At 42.6% G+C, this 13327-nt stretch overlaps 1 protein-coding gene and 1 long non-coding RNA gene across 7 annotated transcripts in view; one reads left to right on the top strand and one right to left on the bottom strand.

Annotated features, from left to right (window-relative positions):
- Positions 1-13327, bottom strand: part of LOC121718788 (NACHT, LRR and PYD domains-containing protein 3-like) — a 1510793-nt gene that overhangs the window by 249400 nt on the left and 1248066 nt on the right. The gene's annotated exons all lie outside the window — the stretch shown is intronic.
- LOC121719078 lies at positions 60-13133 on the top strand. Of its 2 annotated transcripts, none has more exons than XR_006034140.1 (2): positions 60-95; positions 13041-13133. It is a non-coding gene; the product is annotated as an uncharacterized LOC121719078 (long non-coding RNA). The 2 variants fall into 2 exon arrangements; XR_006034139.1 differs by having other exon boundaries at positions 63-95; positions 13037-13133.

Consider the following 13327-nt stretch of genomic DNA (forward strand, 5'->3'; position numbering starts at 1 on the left):
CATTCCTCTGCGGAGTGATTTGCTCACCCTTACAGTGATATTACAACAATACATGCTCCACACACACACACACACACACACACACACACTACAGTGTATTCCTACAAGCATATCTCATTGTTTTCTATAACATATACAGTTAAGAACTAAATTATTCATACCCCTGGCAAATATTGATTCAATGTTAATTTTCTCTTTATCAATATGTTTGTTCTGACTGAAAATGACACTACCACATGTCAAAAGGTTGTAAGACAATATGATAGAACATGGAATAAAAAAAGAAGCATTTTCATCTTTTTAAACATTTTTATAAAAAATGGTGTGTCCAAAAATATTCATACCCTTTTTAAATAATCAATGGAAACATATTTATTTGCATTCACAGCCCTCAAAATGGTTCCACAATGATTCTAGACTGCACTTTTTTTTTTTTTAAGTATATTTTTTGGCCTTTTTTTCCCTTTATTTGGACAGGACAGTAGTGAGTGACAGGAAGTAAGTGGGAGAGAGAAATGGGGTGGGATCGGGAAATGACCTCAGGTCGGATTCGAACCTGGGTCCCCGTGGGCACTCGGACCTGTATATGGTACGGGCGCTGTAGCCTGCTGCGCCACAGCACCCTCAGACCTTTTTAGCAATCTGTCCCTGTGAATGTCCAGTGAAAGCTAAAATCTGTGTCCAGATGTGCCTTTATAAAGGTTTAGCTGAGTTGTGCATGTTGAGAAGAGTGATCCATGATCAGCATCCATGATGACCAAGTGATCCATTTTGGGATGGCGTGAAAATTTCAACCACCAAAACACCATCCCCAATGTGGAGAATAGCTATAGAAATGTATTAGTTTTGGGTGGTTTTCAGACAATGCAGTGTTTCCTATACATTGCCTAATCTGTGGCAGCCCATCACAATATCAAAATTAATCACCACACAATGATTTTCTATGTTGTACTATTGAAATGGGATGAAATCCTTTAGAATAGAATACCGTTGGGTTGTCGAGGTTAGCACACTATAACGTTACAGCTACTTGTCAATATCGACTTCTCGTGCAAGGCAAGTATAACAATAGGCTATTCATTTTATTGACCCCGACCCCCCCCCCCCCCCCCACCACCACCACCACAAATACAATTAAATTCTGTGGGAAACACTGCAATGAGACCTGGTGAACTTCTCAAAGTAAACGGAAAATCTAAGACAAGGGGCACGTTGAGAATTCTAGAGGAGAAGATCAGACTGTCTGCCGATCAGGCTATTTCCCTATAGATGGTACCTATAAATGGTGCCTACAGATGGTACCTACAGATGATATGTAAGGATAATGTATAGAACGCCGGTCAATATCTGGAAATAGGTCCCGACAGGGCGAAACCGGACTTGCCCTGAAGGGACCTATTTCCCGATAATGACCGACATTCTATACATTATCCTGCTTATTACACGGCTACTTGCCAAAACGAAAAAATAAACTCCCCACAATATGACTCTTTAGCCTAGCCTGTTATACTTAGCAACAGTCTGTTATCGAGAAATATCAGAACACCGAACTTTGGGAAGGCCCATTCAAGTGAATGGAGCAGCATTCTTCAGCATTATGAAGAGCCGTGTAATAATATCAGTCTAATGGCCGCTATTGCTATTGCATTCTATTTTACCTGCTCTATTTACCTGATTATTGACAACACAGACAAGGAACCAAATCTTTTTTTTTTTCTTTTAGAAAATGAGGTACAAATCGGCACCAGTAAGAACAGAGGGGGTGTTGGGACAGGTATGATCTGTACTATATCTGTGGATTAACTTACCCTCCATCAGAGTGTGTTGGTTTGTTGCTTGGTTGCACACAGCTGTGTGCTGCAGACTCTGGTCTGAGTGTCTCACTGTGACCTGCAGCCTCCTCTCTCTCCTGAGAGACACTCATCCTAGCAGCAGTGGGAGAGTCTCTCTAGGAATGTACATGAGACAAATGCAGCTTTAGGTCTTGTGTCATGTGTCACCACATACTATAGATTATAGCTAAACATAAACCGCTATCTTTTTTTAGCACTCGATCATTCAGATGTAGACACATATTGAATAGAAATGTTAGCGTGTAGGCCTATATTGGCTAAAGTCAATTCCTCAGTACAGATTAAGGTCTTTGGCCACTATAGTCTAGTTTGCATGGCTTTATGACAGTCAGGTCTGGATTAAGTGCGCGGTCATCACAGACCAGGCCCATGGGGTCAGAGGTCGGACCCCTAAAAGCATGTAAGCCCCACTGACCCTAAAGGTCCCTAACATACACAACACAATACACATACTCATCCAGATAGTTTTTACTACAACCATCTTATCTTTTGGTGTATAGGCCTAGCTGATCCACTAAAAAGGGGCAGCATGCGCATGCTAAAGGACAAAGGGAATATGACTACTGATCTGAAGTTTTACCCTTTCTTGGGGTATCCTACTGGCAGACAGATCATTGTCCACACACCTGCATGCCTCCTATGTGTCTGCCACTAACGCGACAAGAGGCCTATGCTTATGTTTTGATACTTCCAGGTTTCAGCCAATCAAATGACAGCATCTAAACTGGTTGTACTTCACTTTATGAGGACGCGTCGGAATTAACGACTTCACAATAAAACAAATAATATGAATGACTTCGCTAAAGTATTGGACAATTTCGTCACCCCAAAATATTGGTATGGACATGTCCCTATGCAAACATATGCTGGTCTCAAGCTAGCACCTGTAGGTTAGCCTATCTAGTTACGCACGACGATTTTGTGCTTGATGCCATAATCTGGACCTGGCAAAAGAGTAGGCTACCTCGTCATATTATGCTAGCCGACTATGTAGTTAAATTAAGACATATAATCTATTCAGAATCGTATATGTTAATGTTAGCAAGCGCGCATTTAGCCTAGTGGTTTGTTTGTTAAGGCAAGGCCTGCCTACCATAAAGGCGGAAATCTTAAACAACGACGACAAGTTCATGCAACGAAATTCTAATTAGTTTATTCCAAATATTCCACATACCGAAAACACAAAGTGAATGACATGAACATAAATAGTGAGTCTCTTACCTTAGGCTACAAACTGTGTGATCTCGATAGCCTACAAGACAAACTTACTGACGCGGAGTCTGACTATGTACTTTCGCTTTTGGTTAGACCTACTTAAAAGTCCCTCCCCCTGTCAAAAGCGATTTTAGATGGTAGCTTTAATGAAAGTAGGCTAAATTGATTCCAGTGAATAAATAAATAAATGCAAGATCACCGCTCATCTGTCGAGGCCCAGGATTGGTAGGTAGCCTAGCTTATAAAAAATAAGAATAGGCTAGGATCTACTCTGCCTGAAGAAGGTCTGCCAACCGAAAGCTTGCGCAGATTCAAAGTAAAAACCTTTTTTGCACAGACAGAGAGTTTGCGGATATTTCTTGTATCTTCTATAAATTGATTTCAGTAAAATTATTGAATTTACAAACTCTCGGACAATCTTATAGTTCATGCTGTGCCAATATAATATAAAATTATTTTTCTAGGCTATCATGTGTTTAGTTGCCGATAGGCCTGCAGTAGATAATAGCCTTATATTTTCACAAAGATTAAATGCAATTTAAAACAGGACATTCTCTCGTATGAAAATAGATTTTAAACCTGTAGATGGGAAGATAAACTATAGTCACAAAATAACTGGAGCTGAAAATAATGAAATGCTGTTTTATTATTATTTAAGCTAGTTGGTTATGTTTGAACATGAAGATTTCCTAAAACATGGCTGAGATTATTACCAGAGCTCAAGTTAAAAAATCTACCCATTTCAAATAAATGCTTAATTATGCACATAATGTAGCAGGCCTATTCTACACATATCAACGTATGAAGAACCGTCACCATGACAACAACATGTGTTTTTAGTTCATGCATCAGAATGTAGAATGCTACATGTACAACTGATTTATAAATTCTATGTGAATGACCAGCAGCAGGAGAGCTGGTCTCTTCCGCGGACCCTGGTGCTTGTGCAGCGTGTGGTCACTAAGTGATCTTGCACAGGGACACAGAGTCTGAATAAGCTCACACCCTACATAGAGGGGCTCAATGAATGTGGAGTGGAACGTGTGCAGGTGGGTGAGTGGATCCGAGAAGACGCTGTAGAAGAACAGAGTGCCGGCTGGCCAGTCCAGAAACACTCCTGTTCACACTTCCCTCTCAATGTTTTCATACACCACAGCTACCCTCACTTATAGTGGAGAGTTACAATATACAGTACTTATTGATGGGGGTGGCAATATTACTTATTGATGGGGGTTACAATATTACATATTGATGGGGCACTAAATTACAATATGGGTGTCTACCATTTTACATAGTTGCAGTCTCACAGTTTGCCACCAGGTGACCTCCTGACTGTTCTCTTCACAAACTTGCATTTGCAGTTTCCCTGATTGCCACTAGGGGCACTCTTCAGCACTCTCTACACTGACATGCCTTTGCAATTTCCCTGTTTGCCACTAGGGGCACTCTTCAGCACTCTCTGCACTGGCATGCCTTTGCAATTTCCCTGTTTGCCACTAGGGGCACTCTTCAGCACTCTACTGGCATGCGTTTGTAGTATACAGCTCTTCCTTAGAGGCACTCTCAATATACAAGGCTGCAGTAACAGAAGACAAAATAATCAAGACAAACAGGCAAGGAAAATGCATGTAGTGAATGTAATACACATGAGCATTTCAATGTGCTTCACATAAACCACAGGTTTTGATGGTGCTCGTGGACAGGTCAGTGATGGTGCTTAAGGACAATAACAGTGCTCCTGGACAGGTCAGTGATGGTGCTTAAGGACAATAACAGTGCTCATGGACAGGTCAGTGATGGTGCTTAAGGACAATAACAGTGCTTGTGGACAGGTCAGTGATGGTGCTTAAGGACAATAACAGTGCTCATGGACAGGTCAGTGATGGTGGACACGTCAGTGATGGTGGACAGTTCAGTTGGTGGACAGGTCAGCTATGGTGGACAGGTCAGTGATGGTGCTTAAGGACAATAACAGTGCTCATGGACAGGTCAGTGATGGTGCTTGTGGACAATAACAGTGCTCATGGACAGGTCACTGATGGTGCTTATGGACAGGTCAGTGATGGTGGACACGTCAGTTATGGTGGACAGTTCAGTTGGTGGACAGGTCAGCTATGGTGGACAGGTCAGTGATGGTGATTATGGACAATAGCAGTGCTCGTGGACAAGTCACTGATGGTGCTTGAGGACATATAATAACAGTGCTTGGTGACGAGTTTGTGGGAACAGAAATGAAATGTCATTTTTATTCAGAAATAGAATGTGTTCCACTGTGCCAGGGCTGAGTCTGTTTCTCTTCTTGCTGACCACTTCACCAGCTTTAGAAATAAAACCGCTCACATGGCACAGAGGAGGCTGGTGTGCACAGAATATTTGGGGCCAGCACATACAAATGAGGATAGACGTGCTTGTGCTGAGCCCAAAACTGGAGTGGGTCTTCTGAGCGTGGGATGTTTGGCTCACTCAAGTACTGCTGCACCTCTACAGTGGCATTTGCAGTGGCACTTTTCACCTTCCTGGTCTCTGAAACATGTGGGTCCAGCAAATCCCAAAGGCCAGTTCCTGAATGGGGACACAAAACAATGCATTACAAAAATACAATATAAACATGGCAATATTGATCATAGATTCATACCTGAGGATTCAGCAGGCTCTTGTGCATCTGGGTCAGGTGGAGTGCTGTCTCTTAAAAGAGCAGAACATTCAGCCGTGAGCCTTCTCACAGCATTTTGGGAATTCCCTGAATTGCAAAACCCCATTGTTTTGAATCGTGGATCCAGGAGAGTGGCCAGGGAGTGTTGACTGGCTGTCTCGTAGTGACTCAACCTTTCAGTCATGAGCCGCGTGAGGTTGTTGCAGAGCTGCTTAGCCATCTCACCCTTCACCTCCCGCTGTGTGGAAGTTATGGCCTCAGCATTCGCACAAGGGGAACACTTGTGGAGCCAGAGACAGTGTTTTCTGCTGACAGCTCCACCGTTGCCTCTTTTAGGGGAGACAATGCTCCAAGGCATTCAGACATGCTCTGGTACTCAGCAGAGGTCAGAGCCGCCAAATGGGTGCACAGTGACACCACTGCAGCACCGACTGGTTCCCTCTGCTCGTGCAGCCTGGACATCATGTGGTAGGTGCTGTTCCAGCGTGTGTCCACTTCCTGCACAAGCTTGTGAGTGGGCATCCCCATCTGCTGCTGGATGCTGAGGAGCCGCTCTGCTCTCTGGCCACGGTGCTGGTCCTGAAATAGGCCGCAATCTTCCTGGCCTTGCCCCTGATTTCTTCAAGACCCGGTGTCTGGTCAATGGCTTTCTTCACAACCAGCTTTAAAGCATGGCCAATACAAATGCTGTGTCTGACTGGCAACACAGTCCCACATGCCATCATGTTTGCAGCACCATCAGTCACAAGGCATCTCACCTTTCCCAGAATCCCCCATTCCTCCATGACAGAAGTCTTTGTAACAGCTATGTTGGCTGCCGTATGCCTCTCTGGGAACTTCCCCACAGATAATAAAATGGTGGACAATTTGGCATCACCATCAATGAAATGACAAGTGATGGCAAGATAAGCATCCATATGGATTGATGTCAATAGGCTATTAGGCTATTTGTTTTACCTTACTCTTTATTCTTTTAGGCTATTTATTTATTTATTTATTCATCAGCTTCTGTCCTCAGCACTACTTGTGTAGTGCACACATTCTCAGACCTGTCACTTATCATCGTAGGGGAGGTTTTTGGAATCATTCCCACATTATAATCATCAGCCAATCAAGGTGGTTACTTCAATCAAGCTCGTGCATAAGTAATGACATCAACCATAGCAACAGAGTTCGTCTGTTATCTTAGGAGTTGTCACTTTTCCTTACTAAGAGTAGGTCTGATAGGCTTTGTGAATAACTTTAAAAGAGAAAACTCTTTTAATTGAAGATAAAATGCTTTGTGAATACGGCCCCTGGTGTAGTAAGTTCCATTGATTACAGTGGAAGCTAATTGTTGCAGACACAACGTGAATGGAACGCTTAAGTTACGTGCCTGGTGTGGCCCACCTGTAAACGTGAAAGCATCGGCACCGACACCGACAAATTGAAAAGAAAATCCATGAAGAATGAGGTGCCTGTTACTTATGGACATCAGGGGCTCAGTAAAGGACAATTCAGTGCAGAGTTCAACAAAGTGTACACACACACACACACACACACGCACACGCACACACACGCACACGTACACGCACACACACACACACACGCGCACACACACACACACACACACACACACACACACACACACACACACACACACACACACTCCCTCTCTCTCTCTCTGTCTTTCTCTCACATACATGCACACTCTCTCCCTCCCTATCTATGACTCTCTCACACACACATATACACGCGCACGCACACACACACACGCACACAAGCACACACACACACGCACACACACACACTATAGAGGAATGGCCATACCATATGTGGCACTGCATGTTGAGCCACGTCTAAGCAATGGGTTTTGTACAACCAGATCCAGTTGTGTGTCTAAGTGTGTATGTGACTGAGAGAGAATGTGTCTCCATTGAACAAACTCATTAAAGGGAACTCCCAGTCTGTTACTGCACTCCTGCATCTGAAGAGATGTTTACCCAGAGAAGAGAAGAGAAGAGGAGAGGAGAGGAGAGAAGAGAAGACATGATGACTGTATCCTATACATATATCTTGTGTGTATATATTGTGCACAGGCAGATGTTCTGATGGAAACGTACCTTCTCCTTGATCTTCTTGCTCCTGTAGATCACTCTGATGTCCTTCTTGACCTCTGGGCCTGATCCACTTTTGGTAGCATTGTACAGTAAGCTGAGGGATTCCTGCAGGAAGACATTTCCCTTGATCATGACCTTTACTTAGTCTTTGTTCTGACTTGATGTTTGGGGGTCTTTTTAGGCCTTGAGTCTGATAGGAGCGTGAAGTGAGTGAGAGAGAGAGAGAGAGAGAGAGAGAGAGAGAGAGAGAGAGAGAGAGAGAGAGAGAGAGAGATGGGGTGGGATCAGGACTCAAACCCTTTGGCATGTGGACCCCAGTATGGGTGGCTGAAGCTTGAACTCTTGATGTCTAGCAGATGTCTGCTTGGTTAGTGCTTGGATGGGAGAGCCATAAGTACTAGTGATATTAGTGTGAACATGTTGATCATCACTACCCCATCTCACTGGCCTGTTTTCTGATGGGCCTCATCTTCTCAAAGGAACCATCCTGCTGCACACTGACCTTGTCTGCTGGAATGACACTTAGAAGCCAATGAGTTCCATCCCTCAGACTGGGGTTGCTGATGAAGTCTGGCTCTGTGTCTGAACAGGGGCTCCTAGGATTAAACTACAGCAAGAAGAACAGCTCTAAAGTGTTCCCGTGCTTCACACTGACATGAAGTAAAAGTAGTAGTAGTAGTAGTGTGTCTGTGTGTTTTTATTATTACCTAATGGCCATCTTTTATTTGACCTTTTAAAATGTTGATGAGGTCATCAGGATGCGCCCCTTCAGAATCCCCTACTTCCAGACCCATGATGTCACACATGGGAAAGTGCAGGAACTCTCTACTTCTGCCATCTCTGAACTTGTGGATTTTGAACTGAAATGACAATAAATGAGTTCTAGGCTGGTATTCACAAAGAATCGTATAGGATAAAAGTAACTACTAACTGCCGGATTTGGAGAAACTATATGTACAAAATATGTTACATTTCAACTTCCCTCTGCCGGCAAGTATTTACTAACATAGTATACATGAACTTCTTGTCTGGCTACCCCATGGACGGAACGGAATTTCACGAAGCTCAGCATGCATTCAGAGGGTCATGCTTTAGCCTACTCTACTGTGGTTGCTAAGGTTACGTTTAAGCTACATGACATGACTCCATGCGTACTGTGGTGTCTCTCTGATCATTTCCCAGCATGCTCTAGCCTACTCTACTGTGGTTGCTAAGGTTACGTTTAAGCTACATGACATGACTCCATGCGTACTGTGGTGTCTCTCTGATCATTTCCCAGCATGCTCTAGCCTACTCTACTGTGGTTGCTAAGGTTACGTCTAAGCTACATGACATGACTCCATGCGTACTGTGGTGTCTCTCTGATAATTTCCCAGCATGCTCTAGCCTACTCTACTGTGGTTGCTAAGGTTACGTTTAAGCTACATGACATGACTCCATGCGTACTCTGGTGTCTCTCTGGTCATTTGCTAATTTATCTGCCCATGGTCCTGGATCCTCTGGCAAAAGCTGTTGTGCATTGCTCTGCCTATTTGCTCTTGTGTCATGTCCTCACTGTGCTCAGAGCAGCCGTACCCCCTGCTCTCTTCACCTCCATCATCCTCAATCACATCTTCTCCATCATCTCTCTCTACATGAAGGAGACATTTGATATGTGCCTCTTATCCTAATTAGAGCCTAATATAATAAAACAGAATAAGATGACCTTTCAGTCAAAATGGCTAAACATGGTTTGCTTTTTATTTTGAACTGCTGTGTATAAGCACACAGAGGAGGATGAGGTCTGATGCTACTCCATTCTCTGATGTGGCAGTTTCTGAAAACTGAGCCATGTGGTTCACAATGTTAAGATCTGCTTCTATATAAATACGTTTATAATGTTGGCATGATATGTAACCTAAACTACCTATGACACTTATTAGCCCCATTATTGCTAATTGTATTGTATAGATATCATAGCTTATTAGTTAAACATGTTTAAAATTAGGCTACTATATAATGGTGTGTTGTTTGTGTTGTTTATTTATGTAGCCTTTACCTCGGATTACATGTATAACCAAGGTATCATTTGAAAGTGTATGTTCTGCTCTTTCAATGGGTTGTCTCAGTTTGTTTATATATAAAGTACTCCATGCGTACTATGTATATACGTATATATATACAGTACACACACACACACACACACATGTAAAATATAATGTATAGTGCTGTTGGCCGTGCAAAGTCATAGGTGAAACAGTGTAGGAGTAATGTAAACAGGTAAGCAGTGCAATACAGTCAATGTAAACAGGTAAACAGTGCAGTAGTAAAAAGTAAACAGGTAAACTAGTAACAGCTAAAGTGCAAATGCTAGACAGGAGGTGAAGTTTTGTTCAGCAGTGCTACAGCCTCTGGAAAGAAGCTGTACCTGAGCCTGCTGGTGCGGGAGCACAGGCTCCTGTATCTCCTGCCAGATGGGAGTCGACTGAAAAGAGGTTTGGGTGGGTGGCATCCGGTTATCCATCACTGGCTACTTCACCACCTCTACGAAGTCAAAACACCTTAGTGTCACAATTGATTCTACCCTTTCCTTTTGACTCTCACATCAAATACACTCAAAGCCCAACATAATCTTGCACCCTCTTATCTTTCAAGCCTCCTGACCCCTTAGCAACCTACCCGCACCTTACGCTCCACTGATGCCCACCTCCTATCCACCCCACTGCACATCTCCATTCCATGGGTGACAGGGCTTTTAGCGTGGCTGGCCCCAAACTCTGGAACTCCCTTCCACTCCCACAAACTCTGTGATTAATTAATCTAAATCAATCACATGCATCCATTTTCGCTATGAACATATCTTTAAAACAATTTTTGTCAGATGAGTGAATCAATGAAGAGCCAAACCATCTTTATAAACTTTAAAGTTCAACTTCTCTCTTTTATGATCATTTTCCCTTTGGCTCAGGCATCAGTAGTTCCTGGTGTCAGATGTTTAGTATGATGCAAATACTAGATAATAATAATAATAGATGTGCAGTGGGGGTGGATAGGAGGTGGGCATCAGTGGAGCGTAAGGTGCGGGTAGGTTGCAAAGGGGAAATGCAAATGACTGAAGCTACAAATCACTGTCAATGGCATGTGCAGAGTAAGCTACCCTAACACCAAGGTAATGTGTGGTATACCCCCCATGATTTATCCTTTTATGGCCATTCAAACATGTTGTTTCTGCTAAATGTAATGTTGTAGATTTTTGTTCACGTAATTATTAGGTTGTTTCCTTTTCTATCCAGTAGGTGGCAGTCAAAGATAAGAAAACGCAGGGCTCTAAGAAAACGAGAAAAAAAATGCAGCATAGCCTACAAGTGGGAATCGAAATGCAATGTGTGAAGTTATTGGAATGGAAATAAATGTAACCACCTTCAACATACTTTTGAAGACATTTTGTTTCAAGTGTGCAACAAATGTAGTCTTTAGTAAGAGAGTTTGTCGGTTAGTTAGTTAGTCAGTCGTAGGGTAGGCCTACAGGCTAAGCAAACAATAGGCTACGTTAGCAAAGTAACTTTAACAAGGCTGGCGGCTAGCATTATTATCATCAAGAGGTGTGCTAACTTGTAGGCCTACCTCCAGATTGCTTTCCATTGAGGTGATACCAGAGCCAGGCTACCTATTAAACATGCTCTGGTGATATTTCAGACTTGACGAACTCCCATGGTAGGCAACGGGAATTCCTTACTGCAGAAATAGTAGATTGATGCTCCTGTCAACAGGATTAGTCTGGGCGTTCTTTTTAAAACGTAGGCTAAACTTTTCATTCAAAGCAGCTTTCTCGTCTGCGTCCTTCAATCACTATAGCCAAACTGCACTGTGTCAAATGTCACCACGAAATGTGATTAAGCAGCTTTATTTTCTTTAATACCTTAATATTTCTGTAATTAATTAATCAAAGTTAATGTGCTATTTTGACAGCCCTAGTTATTATACTACTGCAATACACTAATCTGGTACAGTGTTGCACTGAATAGAGAGATGATCTTGGTGGTCAATGCATGAAATGTCCAACTACGGAAAAAGGAAGTTTGAAGAAAAGAAACAAAACAACACAAAATAAAAAATCACATATATTCTGTTTTGTTATAGCATAGAAAACAATGAAACAAATCAACTGACAACAGGTTCATCACATCTCCTTTCAGAATCTTTATTCAGACATTTAAAAGTCAGAAACACATTTTATTTACATATTTTAAGTCAGAAAAACAAGCATTTTTTTTTGCTATGTCAACACATACTGTATAGAACCACTGACACCTCAGATCAGCAAATAACTTTTTCAAAGAAATTCAGCAAATAACTAAACTTTACGGAGAACAGAATACATCATATTGTTGTTGTTGAAAACATTCTCATAATCCACACATTCATTTTCAGGAGAAGAGCATAATATAAAGAAAGCAATATCAGCATTTGTTTAGTTTCACCAGAACAGTAATTATATAATAGAATATACATATCAATATCTAAACAGCATCTCAGCATTACACATGTGTATGAACAGGAGTGTGTGTGACTGGAGTTCCTGCAGTTCTTTATACAGTCTATGGGCCAAAGCTGGAACTATTGCCATAGCAACAAGCCCTGCTCAACTGCCAGGGCCACAGATCAAGCATCACAATGGATGTTGCTACGGTTACGTGGTTACTGTGGAATGTTGGAGTGTCTTGACTTGATGAATTTAAGTCTGAATTTTGGCAGTTTGTTAAATAGAAAACAGTGTTAAACAAACCACACACACGCGCGCACACACACACACACGCACACACACACTTCAGAGGGAGAGAGAGAGAGAGAGAGGAAGGTGGATGTACCTGTTGGAGGAGAGAGAGGGAGGAAAGAAGGGATTAGAGACTGGTAGAGAGAATAAAGAGAGATAAATAGAGAGACAGTGTTAAACAAACCACACACACACACACACACACATACAACTTCAAAAGAAAAAAAATAAAAATAATGTAATGCCCTCTTACTAAAGTTGTTTGTAAAAGAGCTTCTTGTGCCTACAAGCCTGTATTACATTACAGTGTCATAGAAACCACACACACACACACACACACACAAATCTGAAAATGGATCAGCCCAAGGGAGTAGAATGAGAGACAGAGAGAGGGAGATAGAGAAGGAAGGGGGAGTAGAGACTGAGAGTAGAGAAAGAGAGAAAGAGAGAGGGAGAGAGAGAGAGAGAGAGAGAGAGAGAGAGAGAGAGAGAAAAGGGTGGATGTACCTGTTGGAGGACGAGCTCATGTGATCTTGCGCAGGGACACTGAGGAGCCATAATAATAAACCCTAAACCCTGGATAGAGGGGCTCAGTGAATGTGGAGTGGAACGTGTGCAGGTGGGTGAGTGTGTTAGTGGAGACGCTGTAGAAGGACAGAGTGCCGGCCGGCCAGTCCAGGTAAACTCCTACTGTTCTGGAGCGGGAGGAGGGGGCAGGTATGTCAGTGCGTTTATTATTGTGCCAGACAGAGTA

The sequence above is a fragment of the Alosa sapidissima genome, chromosome 9 (assembly GCF_018492685.1).
Source record: "Alosa sapidissima isolate fAloSap1 chromosome 9, fAloSap1.pri, whole genome shotgun sequence".
Lineage (NCBI taxonomy): Eukaryota > Metazoa > Chordata > Actinopteri > Clupeiformes > Clupeidae > Alosa > Alosa sapidissima.